We start from the raw sequence: 17,898 nt of genomic DNA, 5'->3' as shown, positions 1-17,898 counted from the left end.
TCCGGACGGACGGACGGACGTCCGGACGGGGGGGGACGGACGGACGGACGACTCGGGTGAGTACATAGACTCACTTTTGCTTCGCATGTGAGTCAAAAAGACATTCTGGAAAATGTTATTTGTAGGATTTAAATATATATATGAAAACATAATAAGGTCCCCATATCCACGTTCCCAAAAACCTTGTCTGAATATATAATATATATAATAAAAGTTTCTGGGAACACTAACTTTTTTTTTAATATTCAGGCATAACAGCATTCTTTCACATGTATTGTTTGCAAAACTTTTTTTAACTTCAAACTTGTAAGATTAAGGCCACAGTCTTCAGTTTTCTCTTTTATTGGTCCTTGTTTGAGCAGTTCTTATGAAGCTGTGTTGTATTCAAATTGATAGTCGGTTGTGCAAATAGTATTTAACCATGTTTCTTATGCTGTGACAATTTGGGTGTGAATGTGAGTGTGGACGTGGATATATGATTTACTGCAACATTTAAAACAAAATCATGTGCTTTTGCATTTTGGAAATAAATTCTATTGATTGATTGATTGATTGATAGTTTGTCATTTGGTTTCGTACTAGTAAGGAAGTGTTCTTTTCAGCTGTGAGCTTATAAAGTTTATATTGATGCTTCAGACACTGCATAATCTTTTGAAGAACATATTTGCGGAAAAAAATAGCACACACACACACACACACACACAGAGCGAGAGAGCGGGAGAGAGAGAGAGAGAGAGAGAGAGAGAGAGAGAGAGAGAGAGAGAGAGAGAGAGAGAGAGAGAGAGAGAGAGAGAGAGAGAGAGAGAGAGAGAGAGAGAGAGCAAGAACATATTTGCGGAAAAAAATAGCACACACACACACACAGAGAGCGAGAGCGAGAGAGAGAGCGAGAGGGAGAGAGAGCACAATACTCGCTTGCAGTCACTCCCTGTTTACACAATACACACTGTTCATGAAGGTTTTAAACAGATACTGTTGTTTATTAGTCCAGCATCAACAACACAAACAATAACATAAGCAACTATTGTTTTAAAGAAAAAGACATACCTCGTCTTGCAAAAAGGTGGATTGTTACCGAAAATAAAATACAGTCATTTAAATCTACTGATAACTAAAAAGAACATTAAAGATAATACAGTCTTATGCATAGTCATTGAACCGAAAATTATTAACTTGTAATATGTTTGCAAAAAAATAATCGCACCCAAAAAACATGATTTTGAAGAAATATGATGTCACTAAGCATGATTAACCTTCGCCGACAGTCGCTAAAAACATTCTTCGCCGACCGTCGTCGAAGGACACATACTTTTAACACAGACAGCCATGCGTAGTCGGAGGACACATACTTCTCAAAGAAAAAAAAACGTGCTCAAGTAAAGAAAACAAGAACAAGAAAAAAAAGTACAGAAATCAGGCTTTTCATTGAATTAGATTATCAAACTAAATATATTTCCAATTTTGTACTTGCATTTATCTTTTTTCGTGTTGTGTAATTACGCACCAAGTTAATTCTTACCTGAAATAAACATTAATCACAACTCAGCTTTTATTTTGACATCGAAAATCGTTATTTCTTAAACACCATGAATCAAAGTCCATGGTAAAAGTGAAACAGGTGACTGAACAATGGGGAGGCAGAAAAAAAGAAATAAACAAGAAAAGGACCACGGGTCCTAAAATCACCCAACCGTATGTGTAGACGGATAGACACAGGCAGGGACGCTGACAAAAGTAACAGTCACCCCCCTTTCCTTTGGGTGGGTGACTAAAAATGACAATAAAGGCTCACCTAAATATATGTTCTTATCCCATTGGGGCGCATGAGGTGACTAAGAACCCAAAATAAGAGATCCCCCCCCCACCTCCCAGGGCGGACCCTGGGAACAAAATTCAAAATCAAAAAAGCATTTCAATGGAAAAAAATTAATCAAAATCAAATCTGATGATACATTTCATTACGCTAATAGGATAATTGCCTAACTCAGAGTTAGATAGTTTTGAGACAACGGTTCCATAATAACGCCAACAATTGTGTCAATCATCTGTAAAAATTCCGAAAAGAAATTGCAAAGAGAAACGGTTGCTGATGCCATGTCAGCAAAATTGCCTAACTCATAAGTCAGTTATCTTAACAGCATACCCATGCTTTTCTGTCTATGCATGTGCATCCCATGGTAAACAAGATCAATAGAAATTTGGATTAAAGTTCATTCTACTGAAGTACAGAACCCAAAGTTCAATGCAGAGGCTGCTGAACAAATCGCTTTTTCTCAAAACTTGCAAAAGTGAGTTAGGCAATTATCCCATTAGCGTGACGATTTGCAACATATTATATATTATTAAACATTGCTTAACGTCCAGCTGACTACACCGAGCCGTCTCAAAACGCCCCACGCTGCCAACTAAAAAAACCTAAAAATTACCAATGAAGGTATGTCACCAGTCCTTCTGATAAACCATGTTTACAAGGACATATAATTGTGAGGCTCTGGAAACGATGAGGTACTTTCCCCTGTTTGTAAAAACCAGGTTTTAAAAAGAAAAGAGGATAAAATAATGTCCACGAAGAACTGTGATCCTTGTATCTCTATCTACTCTGCTTCTTTGCAAGACAAGTTTATACACGATTAGCTAGGAACCTGCGTAAACACCGAGGTTTACTACGAGTTTAAGCAGAGCTTTAAGACATGTCATTTAAGCTATTTTTACACAGCAAAAGGCGGTAAAAATGTCATGTGGGATCATAATCACCACGTTTTCTGCATGCAATCATTTCTCCGATTAGCAATCTTCCCACTGTGACACCAGCGACTAAAGGCACTTCACATCGCCTCCTTCCCTAGTTTTCAAACCAACATCACAGGGTACCAGACCGCAATTCCGAGAATATACCAGTACTGATTTATGACGTCTCAACATAATTGTCTTAGCAAGATTAAAGCAGAGTAGATAGAAATACAAGGATCCCAGTACTTCGTGGAAAATATTAAGTAAAAATGCAGATCCTTGTTCATCAAGACCTAGGGTCATACAGCAAGACCGAGGGTCATACAGCAAGACCGAAGGTCATAAGCAAGATCCAGGGTCATACAGCAAGATCCAGGGTCATACAGCAAGACCCAGGATCATACAGCAAGACCCAGGGTCATACAGCAAGACCCAGGATCATACAGCAAAACCCAGGGTCGTACAGCAAGACCCAGGGTCGTACAGCAAGACCCAGGGTCGTACAGCAAGACCCAGGGTCATACAGCAAGACACAGGGTCGTACAGCAAGACCGAGGGTCATACAGCAAGATCCAGGGTCATACAGCAAGACCCAGGGTCGTACAGCAAGACCCAGGGTCGTACAGCAAGACACAGGGTCATACAGCAAGACCCAGGGTCATACAGCAAGACACAGGGTCCTACAGCAAGACACAGGGTCGTACAGCAAAACACAGGGTCGTACAGCAAGACACAGGGTCGTACAGCAAGACACAGGGTCCTACAGCAAGACACAGGGTCCTACAGCAAGACACAGGGTCCTACAGCAAGACACAGGGTCGTACAGCAAGACATAGGGTCGTACAGCAAGACACAGGGTCCTACAGCAAGACACAGGGTCATACAGCAAGACACAGGGTCGTACAGCAAGAGCCAGGGTCTTACAGCAAGACACAGGGTCGTACAGCAAGACACAGGGTCGTACAGCAAGACACAGGGGCGTACAGCAAGACACAGGGTCCTACAGCAAGACACAGGGTCCTACAGCAAGACACAGGGTCATACAGCAAGACACAGGGTCATACAGCCAGACACAGGGTCCTACAGCAAGACACAGGGTCGTACAGCAAGACACAGGGTCGTACAGCAAGACACAGGGTCGTACAGCAAGACACAGGGTCGTACAGCAAGACACAGGGTCGTACAGCAAGACCCAGGGTCATACAGCAAGACACAGGGTCCTACAGCAAGACACAGGGTCCTACAGCAAGACACAGGGTCCTACAGCAAGACACAGGGTCCTACAACAAGACACAGGGTCATACAACAAGACACAGGGTCCTACAGCAAGACACAGGGTCGTACAGCAAGACATAGGGTCGTACAGCAAGACACAGGGTCATACATTACGACACAGGGTCCTACAGCAAGACACAGGGTCCTACAGCAAGACACAGGGTCCTACAGCAAAACACAGGGTCATACAGCAAGACACAGTGTCATACAGCAAGACACAGGGTCATACAGCAAGACACAGGGTCATACAGCAAGACACAGGGTCCTACAGAAAGACACAGGGTCCTACAGCAAGACACAGGGTCATACAGCAAGACACAGGGTCCTACAGCAGACCGCAAAGAGCCTATTAAGGGCCCACACAAACTTTAACTTGTCACAACAAGTTATAAATCACAAGTTGAAAAGGAACTATGTACACATTAAAAATCTTGGCATTATTAATTGTTTTGTCGTTTAAGCTATTTTTACACAATGAAAGGCGGTAAAAATGTCACGTGGGATCATAATCACCACGTTTTCTGCATGCAATCATTTCTCCAATTAGCAATCTCCCCACTGTGACAGCAGCGACTAAAGGCACTTCACATCGCCTCCTTCCCTAGTTTTCAAACCGATATCACAGGGTACCAGACCGCAATTCCGAGAATATACCAGTACTGATTTATGACGTCTCAACATAATTGTCTTAGCAAGATTAAAGCAGAGTAGATAGAAATACAAGGATCCCAGTACTTTGTGGAAAATATTGAGTAAAAATGCAGATCATTGTTGATCAAGACCGAGGGTCATACAGCAAGACCGAGGGACATACAGCAAGATTGAGGGTCATACAGCAAGATCCAGGGTCATACAGCAATCCCCAGAGTCATGCATACATACATAATGCGTATAGCCCAGCGGACTGCAAAGAGTCTATTAAGGGCTTACACAAACTTTAACTTGTCACAACGAGTTATAAATCACAAGCTGAAAAGGAACTATGTACACATTAAAAATCTTGGCATTATTAATTGTTTTGTCATTAAACAAAGATCGACCAATCAAACACAGCAATAACACCTTCCTATTTCAAGTTTTACGAATCGTAGTCACACTCAATTCGTCAAAACTTTGAACATCGTGATTTGTATGTCGTACGTGACATGAAAACCCATGGTCATACAGCAAGACCCAGGGTCGTACAGCAAGATCCAGGGTCGTACAGCAAGACCCAGGGTCGTACAGCAAGACCCAGGGCCGTACAGCAAGACCCAGGGCCGTACAGCAAGACCCAGGGTCGTACAGCAAGACCCAGGGTCGTACAGCAAGACCCAGGGCCGTACAGCAAGACCCAGGGCCGTACAGCAAGACCCAGGGCCGTACAGCAAGACCCAGGGTCGTACAGCAAGACCCAGGGTCGTACAGCAAGACCCAGGGCCGTACAGCAAGACCCAGGGTCGTACAGCAAGACCCAGGGTCGTACAGCAAGACCCAGGGTCGTACAGCAAGACCCAGGGCCATGCATACATACATAACATATCGCGTATAGCCCAGCAGACTGCAAAGAGCCAATTTTTGTCTTGCTGTATGACTGGGAATTGCAGATATGTTCTTCAAAAGATTATGCCGTGTCTGAAGCATCAATATAAACGCTTATAGCTCACAGCTGAAAAGAACACTTCCTTACTAGTACGAAACCAAATGACAAACTATCAATTTGAATACAAAACAGCTTCATAAGAACTGCTCAAACAAGGACCAATAAAAGAGAAAACTGAAGACCGTGGCCTTAATCTTACAGGTTTGAAGTTAAAACAAGTTTTGCAAACAAAACATGTGAAAGAATGTTGTTATGCCTGAATATTAAAAAAAAAGTTAGTGTTCCCAGAAACATTTATTATATATATTATTATATTCAGACAAGCTTTTTGGGAACGTGGATATGGGGACCTTATTATGTTTTCATATATATATATATTTAAATCCTACAAATAACATTTTCCAGAATGTCTTTTTATATTTGGGTACTAAGTCGACATATAAACCACAATGACAAATTTCAACTTTCTGCAAGCAGTTGAAAACGAGTTCCCAAATAACCGGCTGGTGTCAGAGTTAGCTTCATAAGAACTGCTCAAACAAGGACCAATAAAAGAGAAAACTGAAGACCGTGGCCTTAATCTTACAAGTTTGAAGTTAAAACAAGTTTTGCAAGCAATACATGTGACAGAATGTTGTTATGCCTGAATATTAAAAAAATTAGTTAGTGTTCCCAGAAACTTTTATTATATATATAATACAAGTTTCTGGGAACACTAACTTTAAAAAAAAATTAAATCGATCAACACACACACAAACAAACAAACATAACAACAATAAAAAAAAAATTAAAAAAAAGGACATACATGTTCATGTCTTGTCGTTTTAAAAGTATAACTAAAAAAGAACTTATAACTAGATATTTAACAATGGTACATAGAACATCCAGAAAGTTGAAATTTCGCACTGTGGTTTATATGTCGACCTAGTACCCAAATATATATAGACATTCTGGAAAACGTTATTTGTTTAGGATTTAAATATATATGTGAAAACATAATATTAATAAGGTCCCCATATCCACGTTCCCCATATTCCTAAACAAATAACGTTTTCCAGAATGTCTATATATATTTGGGTACTAGGTCGACATATAAACAACAATGCCAAATTTCAAGTTTCTGGGAACACTAACTAATTTTTTTTAATATTCAGGCATAACAACATTCTTTCACATGTATTGTTTGCAAAACTTGTTTTAACTTCAAACTTGTAAGATTAAGGCCACGGTCTTCAGTTTTCTCTTTTATTGGTCCTTGTTTGAGCAGTTCTTATGAAGCTGTGTTGTATTCAAATTGATAGTTTGTCATTTGGTTTCGTACTAGTAAGGAAGTGTTCTTTTCAGCTGTGAGCTATAAGCGTTTATATTGATGCTTCAGACACGGCATAATCTTTTGAAGAACATATCTGCAATTCCCAGTCATACAGCAAGACCCAGGGTCATGCATGCATACCTACATAACTTGTATAGCCCAGCAAATAATAGTATTACATCAGGGTCTCATTTCGGGGTCGGACTTATCGCTATTTTGTTACTCAATTTCCTTGTCAGCTATTAAACTCTAAGACACCGGTACAAAATGTTTTCTTATTACGGAAGCCGAAGCGGGGTTTCGCGGGGTACCCCCGGGGTTCCGCAGGGTTTCGCGGAAAATAGCTACCGCACGCATACTGCATGCGTCAGACGTTCTCAACATCAACATTCCGCGATCGTCACCTGTGTTTCTGTTGAAGCTCCTGGAGTGACTCAGAATGTGTGTTGCCGTGTTCCACTCCCTTTTCGTTTTTTTCTTTTCTTCAAGCAAGACAGATAGTCATTGTAAATTTATCTGTGAGATTTCATTCAATTTTATTTGGGTTTAAACCGTTTTAATGACATTAAAATCATTTAAAGCTGTCGGTGTTGCTGTGTGTAGATTTCATTTATTTGTGCGAGTGCGTGCAGTTTGCATCGATGGTCCGATTAGTTTGAAAAATGTCCGATTACATTCCTCTTGACAACCTCAATTTCAAAATGAGCCCCTGTTATATTGTGGTTTTTTTTTGCTTAACGCCCAGCCGACCACGAAGGGCCATATCAGGGCGGTGCTGGTTTGACATATAACGTGCGCCACACACAAGACAGAAGTCGCAGCACACAAGACAGAAGTCGCAGCACAGGCTTCATGTCTCACCCAGTCACATTCTTCTGACACCGGACCAACCAGTCCTAGCACTAACCCCATAATGCCTGACGCCAGGCGGAGCAGCCACTAGATTGCCAATTTTAAAGTCTTAGGTATGACCTGGCCGGGGTTCGAACCCACGACCTCCCGATCACGGGGCGGACGCCTTACCACTAGGCCAACCGTGCCTGTGCCACTGTTATATGGTAAGATGTAATGAATAGGTTTGCTCTACATATTGCACCAACAGGCCAGCAAGTTGTCTCAATCTCTGTGCTATGTCATTTTTTCTAGCTGGTCCATATTTCTTCAGTAAGCTTTCGCCAAAAAGCAACAACATGCTGTCTTTGCCCACAACTTCAGCTAGTCCATCTTAAAACCGTGTCTTCATTTAGTGCTGAAGCTTTGCTCGCACATTCATACATGTTCTATTGTTGAGACAAGTATTTTGGTTAATTGCGGCTTGAATTATCTTCCCTGACGGATACATGCCTTTTTGAAGGAGATGCCCAAAACCATTTATTAAAGTTTGTATTTCAGCATGAGACCAGCTTGAATTTACGCTTGTCTTCATGAGCTTTGTCGACCTCTGCCTTTAATTATTTTTTTTTGTTTGTTTATTTTTTGCTTAACGTCCAGCCGACTACGCAGAGCCATATCAGGACGAGGAAGGGGGGGATGAAGGGGGCCACTTGTCAAGCGATTCCTGTTTACAAATGCACTAACCCATTACTTGTGTCCCAGCAGGCTTTAGTAAAACTAAATTAATACCTACTGGAAGATTACCAGTTTCCAGTATGTTAAAATAGGCTTAACCTATCTACTGCTGGACTTACATCAGAACACTAACAGATTAAACTATACATGAATCGCGAGACAAGCGGCAAGAGAAGAGATTTTTGGAAAAAATACAGGTGAATGAGCAAGATTAAGGCAGAAAAAAGAAAAGAATTCATGAAGAAAAAGAGAGCATGACAGGAAAGAGGAACCAAAAATCTACCTAACAGCAAACTAGAAAGCTCCTGCGGTTCCAAAAACAGGAGGGGCCTTTAATTTCTTAACCGCAGTGCCCCACTGCGGGAGCCTTTAATTAGGTAATAAACAATGCATGTTATTAGTAGTAGCAAAAGTATTTAGATATTATAAGAGTATGTCCACTAGAACCCGACATGTAGCATCTATATATAAATAAAATTTAAATAATATTGTGGCGGTTTCTGCGACTTCCATTACTCGCGCAGAAGCGTCTGATTGGAGAAACTAGAGGTCAAAGTATGTACCAAAATGTTGCTAACTTGACGTTGAGCAATGTAAAATAACATATTTTTTTTAAACAAACTTTGAACTCGAATTTCTCCAATCAGAAGATTCTGCACGAGTAATGGAAGTCGCAGAAACCGTCACATATGATGGTGGCGGTATAAACATACCAAGCGGTTCTGCATGTGTGCGACATGTGTAGTCGCAATCCTTGACGGAGGAGTCATCGCTCCCCAAATCACCCACGATGCCGGTGTTGTCATTGCCCAAATCACCCACGATGCCGGTGTCGTCATTGCCCAAATCAGCCACGATGCCGGTGTCGTCATTGCCCAAATCACCCACGATGCCGGTGTCGTCATTGCCCAAATCACCCACGATGCCAGTGTCGTCATTGCCCAAATCACCCACGATGCCAGTGTCTTCATTGCCCAAATCACCCACGATGCCAGTGTCGTCATTGCCCAAATCACCCACGATGCCGGTGTTGTCATTGCCCAAATCACCATGACCAACTGAAACAAAGATTAGTTTAAAATTATAGAATCTTTGCTTATTGTTGATTTATAACACCGACACAAGACAGACGATGGACCTTCTTGACTGTCACGACCTCAAACAGCATGTAGACGCTCCCACACGCAAAACACACATCATTGACTGGATTGTCACCCACGAGTCCACTGACCTGGTGTACGACATCCTGCTGAATGACTACCTCAGATCCGATCATTCTGCAGTTTTGTTCTCTCTTAAGATGGCCAAACCATCCAAACAGAAAAAGCGCGTAGTCCGCCGTAACCTCAAAGAAGTTAACACTGACACATTTCGCGCAGAAGCAGCCCGCCGACTGCTTGATCCTCCGGTATCCTCAGACCCTGTACGTCATTACGACTCCACTCTCAGCACACTTCTTGACGAACATGCACCCGCAAAAACCAAACTCATCGTAGATTGGCCTTCTGCACCCTCGATCACAGCTGAAGTTAAGTATACAAAACAGTTGCGTCGCCGAGCAGAGAGGAAGTTGCGAACCTCAAAGCTGGTAGTTGACAGACAGATTTACAACAAGCAAATGGAACATGCTCAGACACTCATCGCAGACGCCAAACAATCGCACTACAGCACCAAAATCTGTGAAACAACCTCTGCCAAAACACTCTTCTCCACAGTGAATGACCTTGTTGGCTGCTCTTCTGCTTCTCCCTTGCCCAACAACATCGACCCCTCCAAACTGTCGCAAGCTTTCTCTGATTACTTCCATAACAAGATCCAAACCATCCGTGACAAACTAGACAAAATCCCACACCAAAACTCTGAAACTTCTCCTGCATTTACAGGCACTCCCTTCACACACTTTCAGCCTCTCACTCTCACTGACCTGGAGAAAGTCCTCAAAGAAATGACCTTGAAAACCTGTGACCTTGACCCTCTTCCCACACAACTCTACTCTGACTGTCTTCCTGAACTCCTCCCTTCTATTCTCAAAATCATCAACACTTCTCTGCAAACAGGCACTGTCCCCAACTCCTTTAAGACTGCTATTGTCAAACATCTACTGAAGAAACCATCGCTCGACCCAAACACTCTCAGCAACTACCGCCCTGTCTCAAACCTTTCCTTCATCTCCAAACTCCTTGAAAGAGTCGTCCTAAAACAACTCAACTCTCACCTTCTTTGCAACAATCTTCTCTCTCCGCTTCAATCTGCCTATCGTCCTCACCACTCCACCGAAACTGCCCTTCTCAAAATCACTACTGATCTCCTCCTTGCCACTGACCAAGCTGAAATCTCTGCCGTCGCTCTACTTGATCTATCAGCGGCCTTTGACACAGTCGACCACAACATCCTCCTTCAACGCCTTCAGTACACCTTTGGTATCCATAGCACAGCTCTTTCTTGGTTCTCTTCTTATTTCACCGACCGCTACCAGACTGTTTCGATTGACAAACTGAACTCTGACCCCATCAGGCTTGAGTGCGGAGTCCCTCAGGGCTCAGTCCTTGGGCCTGTACTAATTACTCTCTACACTCAACCTCTTGACCACATCCTTGACCGACACAACGTTCTCCACCACTCTTTTGCCGACGACTCTCAACTTCACAACAGCTCTTCCCCTGACCAGTCTGAATCTCTTCTTTCCTCTATCTCTGACACTATCACTGACGTGCAGAATTGGATGACAGAAATCAAACTTCAGCTCAATAGCAACAAAACTGAAGCTATCCTAGTAGGCACTACATCCAAACTCTCCAAAGCCACTTCCGACTCTCTTCAACTCTCTGACTCTTCTGTCCCTCTGTCTTCTGCTGTCAAAAACCTCGGAGTCACTCTAGACAACACCCTTTCCATGAAACAACACATCTCTTCTGTCTCTCGCACCTGCTACTTCCAACTCCGCCGCATCGCCACTATCCGCAAGTACCTCACCACAGATGCTACCGCCAAACTGGTCACGTCCACCATTCTCTCACGTCTTGACTATTGTAACTCTCTCTTGGCGGGTCTTCCCTCTTCTTCTATCTCTCGTCTCCAACGCATTCAAAATAGCTCTGCCCGTCTTGCCTTACGAAAGAAAAAGGGAGATCATATCACCCCCCTCCTAAATCAGCTCCACTGGTTGCCCGTTCCTGCCCGTATCACATACAAAATCAACACTCTCACCTACAAATGCCTCCATGGTCTCGCCCCTGCCTATCTCTCCGACTCTCTCTCTCTCTATGTCCCTTCACGAGCACTCAGATCATCTGCCGACTCCCTCAAGCTCAACATCCCCCACACCAAACTCAAAACAGCAGGTCAACGCTCATTTTCTTTCCAAGCACCTAGCCAATGGAACACACTACCTCTCCCCCTCCGTCAACAACAGTCCCTCGAATCATTCAAATCTGCACTCAAGACATTCCTTTTTTCCACATAATCCATGCATTCTACACTGCCCACCCCAATACAATACAATACAATACAATAACTTTATTAATCTCTAAAAGAGAAATTACATTGCTGAGCGTTTGTGTCCGTAATAATAACATACATAAAACATTCAAAATAAACATTTGTTCTTTGTCCTGAGAAAATATAGCACATTGGTTATCACATAAGAAAGTATATTAAAAATAAATTAACATGCATTCACCATCAACAATGCACAAAAGAAAGTCAGCACCTTGCCGGTTATCACATATTGTTTAAGAGAGTAGAATAAGAGTATATAATCATGCAAAACAAAATCAACAATACTGAAACAATACAGAACACTGACCCCGTGCATCAGAGCGACAACACCAGCATCTACCGCCCCACCTGAGAATTGAAGATGTGAATTGCAGATGGAATGAACGAATTTCTGTAGCGTGTGGATCTTGCGGTTGGTTGTCTGAATCTGTTGCTCCTGTCTGTCCGTCTACTGTCAAATTCCGGTCTGAGTGGGTGCGAGTCGTCAGCCAAAATCTTCTGTACCTTGTCAGTCAGTCGTCGTTCATGTGTTGATGTGAAATTGTCCTGCTTCCTCCCAACCACCCCACTTGCTTTCCTGATGAATTTATCTAATCTATCCCTGTCTTGCTTGTTGATGTTGCCACCCCAACACACGGAGCCAAAGTACAACACACTATTGCACGTTGAAGTGTAAAACATCTGAAGGATTTCTTGTCTGCAGATGTTAAAAGACCTGAGTTTTCTCAAAAAGTACAGGCGAGAGTGGAGTTTCTTCACAAGGGCATCAGAGTTTGGTTTCCATGTCAACTTATTGTCTATAATCACCCCCAAATACCTATACTGCTCTACCTTCTCTACGACCTCCCCCTTGATCACTATCTCCCTGTGTACATGTTCCCCCCTCCTGTTGTCCATTATCATTGTCCATCCCACCTTGAATAACTGTACATATTTTAATGGTTGCTGGTGTGTGTGTGTTGGTGACTTTAAGTCTCCGTGTGTGTGAATGAGTGTATGTGCGCCTTGAGTCGCCTGTTGGGGAGATATGTGCGCGTTATAAATATTCGTATTATTATTATTATTTATGTCAAACACTCTACCGTACCTCGAAATGTTTTAGCTCTTTGCTCAAGTGCTATTATTATTATTATTAGCATTGCTTAACGTCTAGCCGACTACGGAGAGCCTTCTCAAGATATCCCCATGCTGCCAACTAAAAAACAACAAAAAACATCATTGGCGGTCTGTCACTAGCCCCGTAGATGAACCCGACATGTAGCATCTATATATAAATAAAATTTAAATAATATTGTGGCGGTTTCTGCGACTTCCATTACTCGTGCAGAAGCTTCTGATTGGAGAAACTACAGGTCAAAGTTTGTCCCAAAATGTGTTATTATTATTTCACGTTGCTTAACATCTAGCCTGTGTTGCTAACTGGATGTTGAGCAATGTGAAATAATAATAAGAACATTTGGGAACAAGCTTTGACCTCGAGTTTCTCCAATCAGAAGTTCTGCACGAGTAGTGGAAGTCTCAGAAACCGTCACTTATGATGGTGGCGGTATAAACATACCAAGCGGTTCTGCATGTGTGCTCGTCACGTCGCAATCCTTGACGGAGGGGTCATCGCTGCCCAAATCACCCACGATGCCGGTGTTGTCATTGCCCAAATCACCATGACCAACTGAAACAAAGATTAGTTTAAAATTATAGAATCTTTGCTAATTATTGATTTATGTCACTCTATCGTAAATAAGAACAAAAAGTCCCAGTCTCTAGGCTGGGGGAGGATGGAATCTGTGGCATCCCGGAGGCCGTCATTGCCCCCACGACTTCAAAGAGAGAGAGAGAGAGAGAGAGAGAGAGACTTCAAAGAGAGAGAGAGAGAGAGAGAGAGAGAGAGAGAGAGAGAGAGAGAGAGAGAGAGAGAGAGAGAGAGAGAGAGAGAGAGAGAGAGAACCAACGTATGGTTCCTGATGGCTTTCTTGCCTGAAGAGTGAAGTCAGGTGTATGTAATTTCATCGTTGCATGCACAACAGAAACTTCTTAATCATAAACTCCATTATCTTTTTTGAGAATCTAACTCCTTCATCCACTTCCAAGACCATTTATTTGGATGTTTTGCCTCACTTGGCAACTTGTCGTCAAGCTGATTTGCACATGGGTCTCCATTCTTGAAAAAATCCACGCTTTCACTTATCGTGGTGGCCATTTTGAATGTAAAACAGGAAGTGACCACAAAGGGAAGCAAAGACTTGTGGGAGAAAAAGTGAATCTTTTTGAGACAAGTGAGGCCCTGATAAGGATGTTTAGGGAAAATGTAACTTTTGAAAACATAGGTAAATGTAAACATCCTTGTCAGGGCCTCACTTGTCTCAAAAAGATTGCAAGCGCTTACGATCTGCAACGCTGGGCTGTTTGACGAAATTATATTTATTATATCGCGCATGCACAAGATGTTTGAAAATGCGGGAATTGGTATTTCTTTGCGTGAAAAGGCGCGCATCCAAATTTTATTTTTGCGGGATTTCTTTCATATTTGCGGGAATGCGCAGTCTAGAATCGACACTGCGACAGATCAAAACGTGTCAGAAGGTTTTTGCCAGAATGGAAGGACGAATTTCCTTGGTTAGATTTCGACAGTGGAGTGTGCGTGAGCGCAACTCCATGACTGTGTGTAGGGGTGGGGACGAGTTTTTGCATTCAGATTGTGGGTAACCTGATTTTTGTGCGGGTAAGTTAAAAATGACATGTTACATACCCGGGGAAAGCTGAATTGACAAAAATGTGGCCACCCCTGCGTCCCGTGACAGTAAGGTGGGTTCGTATCATGAAGGAGTTAACAAAAGTGACATTTAGCCCTAATGACAGTGAGGGGCGACATTTGTATTATAGCCTACAACAATACAAATGTCGCCCCTCACTGTCATCAAAGGGTACGAGTCGTGCATCCCTCTCATTACTAGTACTATTGATTGCCAGCACTAAGAAAACTATTAGGAAAGGGTGTATTTTTCAAATAAGTCCAGAGGCTATTTAATTTAGTAGCAATGGACTTCAGACTTTTTATGGAAGAGAACAAATTCCAAAATGATAGGTTTTAAATCGTTTTAAGTAGGGCTAGGCGAGGCGCTCTCTTGCCAACATTGCGTCATAATCTGAAAGGTTCCGCGACGCAATATTCCTGATCCTGATACTTAGCTGCGTCGATATCATCGGAAAATGCACTTTCCAAACCTACTTGTGATATAGACTGCGCACATTTCTTTGCAACCAAACAGCGCCGAAACTCAATTATGTAAGACAGATCTCTTACTTTATCAACATCAGTGGTTGTCTATTGACAACTTGATGCGGCATGCGTGTTCAGATTGTTACGCGAAGCTGTGGTTCACTCTCCCATCTCTGTCAAAATGGCGGAAGGCCGAATCAAGCCACCAGCCACACGTCACTTCCGGAGAGGGACATTATTTTCTTTCGTTTTCTCCCGAGCTTTTGAGAATACGGGTTAGAAAAGTGAGTCATTATCTTCACTGGAACATATTGAATACGAACTCTAGCGCATAAGTCATTAAATTGAAAGAAGAAAGAGAAACAAATGGTTATTTCAGTATTTTTTTTTACCATGGAGACAGCCTTTAAACTTACCACAGATATGTCGTCAGGACATGAATCCAGCCAATGTGTGACTTTCGTGGTCTCGTATACACATGGAATTGCGAAGTTCTGAAGACATGGGCTTGTGAAGTTGTGTTGAAGTGGACTTGGACGGGATTTGTCGTGTTCTGTAGACCCAAAACACTGATTTGTGCATTCATGTGTTGGAAAACACAGGATTTCCATTTCGTAAAGTTTCAATCAAGCCGCCATTCGTGTTTCAATTTTCAGCTACTTGAATCTAGTTTTGCCTTTCCATATTTGGCTAATCATTATGAGCTATTAAAGGGGCACGCCATAGCTATAGTTCGGACAATTTGCATCGAGTCTATCAGAATCCTCACCTTCCAAACTGTAATATTCCCACGTTCCACATCCACAAACCCTGCATAGCTACAGAAAGCAGAAATGTTTGAAGAACTAAATCCTTGCGCGCATTTATGTGTAGTGGAAGTGAGTGACAAGCCAGAGCTACGCTTCACTCACAACCCAATTTGGCAACCGTCAGTTTAAAGCAATTTAATTGCAGATAAATGTCAGTTATAACCCTCTATTTCTGATCAGGTCTCCATGCAATCACTTTTTGTTCTTCCAGTCTATTTAGATAGCTGGGATAATATTGCAGAGGGACGTCCTCATGAATATTTCATCTACATCAGTGTTGCTGCCAGCGTTAGAGGACAATAGGTCATTTGGACCTGACCGTAAGAAATCAATAGGTCCAAATGTCCTGGCTTTAAAAAAGTAATAGGTCTTACCGTCTACAATTGACCGCGGCACCCTTGTTAATTTTAAAGTAAATCACAAATTTGTGTCAGCACACACGCATGTGTGTGTGTTTGTGTGTGAGTGTGGGAGGGGAAAGAGAGAGAGAGGGAGCTGATTTTCCACAATAAGTTATAACGTGACTTCAAATTAATTTTGCCATTTAATGACAATAAACGTTCAACTTTGGCAATTGCCAGAAACTTAAACTGCCAACCGTCAGAATCAACCAGGTAAACATGGTTAGATCACGCCACCTATTTGTCAAATATGATATGAACTTAAAATAAATGGGGAAAAATGACTAGAATATTCAAGGACTCCTGAAACAAAAAGGTAACATTTGAAACACTAGCTGTGTTGGTCCTAGAGTACAGTGTCACTGCCATTCCTAGGTACTGGTGGATTTTCAGAGAACAGCCTCCTGGAACAGAGAGTGGAGTGTACACTAGTACGACCTCATCTAGAATACGGCAATCCTGCCTGGTTTCCGAGACTAGTACGCCAATCAACATCAATCGCAAGAGTCCAAAGAAGAGCTACTAAACTGATTTACGAAATAAAAGACTACACATATGAAGAGAGACTAAGATACTTGACTTTGCCTACACTAAAGGCAAGAAGAAAGAGAGGGGACCTAATACAAGCGTATATAATATTTAACGACATTGATGACACTAACAAAGATTTCTTTTTTAAATCACCGCAGACTAACATTGTTGTAACACGTAACAGTACTGACAAAATACAAAAAGAAAGACATGATAATAACAATACAAGAAAATTTGCTTTCAGCTATAGAGTTACAAATGACTGGAACAAACTAACAACTAACATTAAACGGGCTCCCAGTACAAATGCTTTCAAGAACCTCATTGACAAACACAACGCTGGACACGACAGTCGTTGCAATAGTCACTCCCGGTGCACTTCACTTCAGTGATTGCCTTCGAGGGCCGATTAGACAGCCATTGACCAGAACTATCAATTCACAGCGGAATTCCCACTCAGAAGAGACTCCTTCGATGCGAAGAAGCCCTCTCAAATCTTCAATGCCTAACTCAAATAAATAGATATAACACTGTTCTTATAAAGTGCGCTACATAAAATCTAAGGCTTACCTGTACGAGTGGTGTGCCTGATTGTACGAAAGGGAAAAAAATCCCATGCAGCGACCATGTTCATTGTTCAGATTTCTTGAAAAGGCCCGGATCGCTTATCGCTTACGCTCTAAACAATAATAAATATTTCACTGAGGTAAAGCAATTATTTCCAAATGTTCAGAAAATATAAGATAAACTTGTGAAATAAACCTGTAAAATAGTTATTTTACAGTTTTATTTTACACAGCAATGTTAAAAAAAAAAAGAGAGAGAGATATTTTTTTTTTTTTTTTAGTGTCGTAAGCACAAGAATGCTAAAAGCTCAGAAGAGATTGTTTGACGATGCAGAGATCTGTAGCAAGGGAAGGGGGACAACCAAGTCAGAACTCAAATGCTTTTGGGAACACGAGTTAAAACCCCTC

General features: G+C 42.0%; 1 protein-coding gene and 1 long non-coding RNA gene across 2 annotated transcripts in view; both read right to left on the bottom strand.

Moving 5' to 3' along the window:
* The window catches only part of LOC138982336 (myeloperoxidase-like), a 248,792-nt gene that overhangs the window by 184,409 nt on the left and 46,485 nt on the right, over window positions 1-17,898 (bottom strand). The window lies entirely within an intron of this gene.
* On the bottom strand, window positions 5,408-17,728 carry LOC138982328 (uncharacterized). The gene is made up of 4 exons (XR_011460841.1): window positions 17,495-17,728; window positions 15,600-15,736; window positions 13,525-13,635; window positions 5,408-9,526 (listed from the first exon to the last, which is right to left on the bottom strand). It is a non-coding gene; the product is annotated as an uncharacterized lncRNA (long non-coding RNA).

Source organism: Littorina saxatilis, linkage group LG12 (assembly GCF_037325665.1).
Source record: "Littorina saxatilis isolate snail1 linkage group LG12, US_GU_Lsax_2.0, whole genome shotgun sequence".
Taxonomy (NCBI): Eukaryota; Metazoa; Mollusca; class Gastropoda; order Littorinimorpha; family Littorinidae; genus Littorina; species Littorina saxatilis.
This window is presented reverse-complemented; position numbering and strand designations above follow the sequence as displayed.